The sequence below is a fragment of the Nannospalax galili genome, unplaced genomic scaffold, assembly GCF_000622305.1.
Source record: "Nannospalax galili isolate Female #2095 unplaced genomic scaffold, S.galili_v1.0 scaffold433, whole genome shotgun sequence".
NCBI lineage: Eukaryota > Metazoa > Chordata > Mammalia > Rodentia > Spalacidae > Nannospalax > Nannospalax galili.
The window spans coordinates 9312242-9317403 of NW_008338715.1; the positions used below are offsets into that span (position 1 = coordinate 9312242).

Consider the following 5162-nt stretch of genomic DNA (forward strand, 5'->3'; position numbering starts at 1 on the left):
TCTATCTCTCTAGCCTCTTAATTTATAATGAGGGACCTAGCAGAAATGCAGCAATAGTATGTGGAAAGGATGCTGGGATGAGATTATAACATAAAATATAATCTGCTTCATATCTACAAAGCAATAAAATGATAATCTTTGAAGTTATCTTTTCAATCTGACAAAATAATTTATAACTTTATCCTCTATATGTTAATATATAACCACACAGACTCCAGGATCCCTCAAGAGTGAGTTAAATAAGATAGTAACCCCTAGAATCAAATGACTTCCAAGTCAGACTGAAAAAATGAAAATCTACTTATTTTTAGGGACATGAGTGTTTTGCCTGTCTTATTTGTGTGATGCAAATGTGGAGATCAGAGGACAACTTGCAGAAGTTAGTTCTCCTACCTTGTGGGTCCAGGGGATCAAACTTAGCTCATCAGACTTGGCCTCAGACTCACGGAGATTTGCCTGCCTCTGCCTCCTGAGTGCTGAGATTGAAGTGTGCACCACCACACCCAGCTCCCTCGCTCATTTATAATATTTTTAAAAATATATTTTTTAATGTTTCTTTTTAAATTTTTTATTTATTTTTATTTTATGTGTATGTGTGTATTGCCTGCATGTAGGTAAGTGCACCCGTGTTGTGCAATGCCCATGGGAGGTCAGAAAAGAATGTCAGATCCCCTGGGACTGGAGTTACAGGCAGTTAGCTGCTATGTGGGTGCTGGGATTCGAACCTGGGTCTTCTGCAAGAACAACCAGTGTTCTTAACCGCTGAGCCATCTCTCCAGCCCTGACATTTAAAAATATTTTAAAAAGATAAACGTGGATGGCACTCAGGCTCAGGAATCACTGTGGGGATGCAGAAAGTGCTGGTGGAGCCATGGATCCCGACGACCTGCGTAGGAACATATCTGGCATGTCATTTGAGAAGCTGTTAGAATTGCAGAGTTAAGTGGGAACCAAGGCATACAAACAACTGGTTGCTGGAAACAGCATTAAGAAGCAGAGCTCTAGACAACCTGTGTGTGTGTTGCAGATAAGCACAGGCCTCTGGAAATGTCAGCCAAAGTCCGAGTACCATTCTTACGCCACGTTGTTCCCATCAGTAAAAAGGTGGCCCGGGACCCCCACTTCGATGATCTATGGGGAATACAATCCTGAGGTACTTGACAAAACTTATCAGTTCTTGAATGATGTTGGAGCCACAGAGAAAGAGCTTGTGAGGAAGCAGTTGAAGAAGCACCGCTCAGGGGAGGGGCATGAGAAGCTGCGGCAGCTGCTTTGGTGGATGAACAGCAAGAAATGGCACAGCAGGAACGAAACTAGCAGCAGGAGCTGAGCCAGCTGACCCTGGTCGAGAAGTTCAAGGACCTGAAGCAGCAAGAAACTGGATAGTTTCTTGAGTGGAAAGAGGCGACGAAACGCGGGCAAGGACAGGAGACATCTCCCGTTGAGCAAAGAGTAAAAAGGACCTGTCTCCTCCGTCTGTCACTGTCCCAGGGAGGCCTGGACCTGCCCGGCAGGCTTAGGATCAGCCAGTTCTGATGGTTTCCGGTTCAGTGGCAAGACTTACAGCTGCCCTTGCGGGAGGTTAGCGCAGGAGACTTAGGGGGCTCTTGGTCTGCTCCTAGTACTGTCCAAGAACTTGAGCTCAGCCTTCCATCCTGTGCTCAGATCTGGTTCTGTCCTGTGTCTTCCATCCTTCAGACAGAAGAAAAAGGGACCTGGAGTCTCTTCATGGTTCCAGGGCTCACAAGTATTTTTGGTACTTGTCTTTTTATTCTTTTTTTTTTTAATTGTGTTTTTTTTTTCCTTTAATATTTATTATTCTATTTTTAAAATTTTTTTTATTATTTTTATTTTATGTGTATGAGTGTATTGCCTGCATGTGTGTGAGTGCACCAGTATCATGCAATGCCATGGAGGTCAGAAGAGGGCTTTGGATTCCCCTGGAACGGGAGTTAAGGATGGTTCGTAGCTGCTATGTGGGTGCTGGGCTGGGTGTGGTGGTGTACACCTTTAATCCCAGCATTCAGGGGCCAGAAGCAGGTGGATCTCTGTGAGATCAAAACCAGCCTGGTCTACGAGTGAATTCCAGGACAGCCCTGGCCATAGGGAGAACCTCTCTCAAAAAATCAAAACAAAAGAACAGCAAAAATTTTTTTAAACTAAAAAAAAAGGTAAATGTATTTATTGACAATTTCGTACATGAATATGGAGTATTTGGATCATATTCACCATACTACCTTCTTCTGCCCTTCCCTCCTTTTGAACTCCTTCTTCCCAAGAAGTATACCTCCCACTTTCTTTTCTTGTGTGTGTGTGTGTGTGTGTGTGTGTGTGTGTGTGTGTGTGAATGTGGGTGTGCTTGCCATAGCCCATATGTAGCGATCAGAGGACAATTTGGGGGTAATTACTGCTTTCCTTCCATCTTTAGATGGTGTTGCCTGTTGTTTCTGCTGCCCTATGTTCTCCAGGCCAGCTGGCCTAGGAGCTTTTGGGCAATTCTCCCTCTATCTCACCATGGGAGCTCTGGGATTACAGATTTACACCCCTGCATCCAGCTTCTTTTGGTCTTTTTTTTTTTTTTTTGTCTTTTTGAGACAGGGTTTCTCTATAGTCCTAGCTGGCCTGGAACTCACTATGTAGACCAGACTGGCCTTGAACTCACAGAGATCTGCCTGCCTCTGCCTCCCAAGTGTTGAGACTACAGGCATGCGCCACCACACCTGGCTTGCATCCAGCTTTTTGAGTGGGTTCTGGGGATTGAATGTAGGCTGTCGGGCCTGGCAGTAGGTACTTTTACCTGCTAGGCTGTTTCATGGCCTGCCTCCTTTCGTGTCTTTTGTGTGTATCATTGAATTTAATTAGGGTTGCTTGCACGAGCATAGGTGTGGGGTTATTTGCCAGAGCATAACTAGAGGCTATACCAGTGAAGAAGAAAAAAAAAAGATTCTTCCTCCCCCAGCAGCCATTAATGCCAGCAGTTCCACAGCTAGGGGTGAGGGCCTCATAAGCTTCTCTCCATCCATAGAATAGTGATAGGCCCAGTCTGGTGTAGGTCTTCTGCAGATAACCACACCAGCTGTAAGTTCAAAAGCACAAAGACCATATCAAGTTCAGAAGACAATGTTTCCCAGCATTCCTCTTCATCCTCTAGCTCTTACATTCTTTCTGCCTACTCTTCTGCCGTGTTCCCTGAGTCTTAGTGGGGGTGGGGGGATGGGGGGATTGAGTGTGTGTGTGTGGTATAGATGTCCTGATTAGGGCTGAGCATTCAACAGTCATTTTTCTCTGTGATTTAATCAGTTATGAAACTTATGAAAAAAAAAAAAGCTTCTCTGATGAAGTCTGAGAGCAGCACTAATCTAAGGGGTTTTTGTGTGTGTGTGTGTGTGTGTGTGTGTGTGTGTATGTGTGAGTGTGTGTGACTTAGAAATTTGATGGGCACATTATGTCTAATTAGCAAAACAACAGTAGCAGGCTCCCCTCTAGGGCCTAGGGCCTCCCCATCCATGGACTTTTAACCAGGTTACAATACCAGGTATGAATTCCCTCCTGTGTAGCTGAACTCAAATCCAATTAGAATTGGTTAGCCCCATAATAGTCAGATCATTATTGCACATCCAGTGGCTATATCTGCCTGGCAGGGCACACCACGGGATCATTGTGCCTTTTGTTGTTGTTGTTGTTTCTGAGACAGTCTCATTATGTAGCCCTGGATGGCTTGGAGCTCATTATGTAGATCAGGCTGGTATTGAACTCACAGATATCTTCCTGCCTCTGCCTCTCAAGTGCTGGGATTAAAGGCCTACAGCACCATGCCTCACTATCGTGCCTTTTTATAGTAATTTAAGGACATAGTTAAATATGTAATGCAACTGAGTTTTTAAGCTACAGAGTCTAAATTAATATATTTTGACCTTGAAAGTTATAGAAGTCCTTTTTTCAAAGCATCATCTAATGAGAATCCAGAATTAAAGCTAGAGTCTCACCAGAAAAAAAAAAAAAAAAAGCTTGCGGCTGTAAAGGCAAACTGGCAGTGTAGCTTTGAGGAGTGGAAAAGTGCCTGCAAAATTCCCCTTAAAGCCATTAGCTTCACAAAGAGCAGTTAAGGAGCAGCCAGTGCTTTAGGAAGCAGGTAGGTTTTTTTTTTTTAAAAAAAAGCGGGGACTAGAGAGATAGTTCAGTGGTTAAGAGGTACTCTTGCAGAGGACCTGGGTTTGAATCCCAGCACCCACATGCCACCTAACAGCCATCTACAACTCCAGTTCCAGGGAATCTGACGCCCTCTTCTGACCTCTGTGGGCTTGTATGATATAGGTGCACTTACATATATGCACACAATACACACACACACACACAAGCATCATTAGAGTAAAACAGGAATTTAAAAGTCATTTTTAGAAAATATATAAATTTTAATTCTCTCTCTCTCTCTCTCTCTCTCTCTCATACTAAAGCTTTCTACTCCCTGCCACATGCCTGCCAGCCTGCCATGTGTCTGACCTCCCATGCAGGCTCTAAACCTGCATGACCCCAAGGCTTTTTTCCCTTCCCGCTTCACCCCCTTCAGGCAGCTGCCAAGATTGCCAGCTTGCCTGCCCTGGGAATTTTTTCTTTAACATTCTAACAAAATGATAAAGGTTTCCAGCTGGGCCCATTCTTAAATTCTCTTATAAATGTGGCTAAGAACACTTTCTCCCCGTTTTGACCCAACTAACCTACTGGCTGGGCAACTTTGCTGGAGCATTTAAACAATTTCAGGCGGCTTTCCCATTGACAAACAAAAAACGTTTTAAAAGCTGTTTTTTTTCTCCTAAACTTTTTCTCAGGCAAAGGGGCTCGAAAGTTTGATCTTAGGCCCTCTTGGGTATCAAGCAGCTGGTGCTCAGGTGCCTACTTTTCTAACTAGACCTAACCATTTTAAATTTTACTATACATAAAAGGTCACAGGCACTGCTCAGGTGAGTCATATGCTTTCAGACCAATGAACACTGATTTATATGCCCTGTTCCTTCTGCTGCCCTCATGAGTTTCCTTTCCAGCATAGCTTCTGTCTACAAACTAAGATCCTGAGAACTTGGCTTCCCATTCACAGCTACAATGGTTTGTGAGAAACATGGATTCCTTTGATTTGCTTTTCTATTTGGGACACAAACACATATATA

General features: G+C 43.8%; 1 pseudogene; it reads left to right on the forward strand.

The window, feature by feature from the left end:
* Positions 1–892: 892 nt before the first annotated feature.
* Positions 893–1456, forward strand: LOC115070411 (annotated as a pseudogene).
* The last annotated feature ends 3706 nt before the right edge of the window (positions 1457–5162 follow it).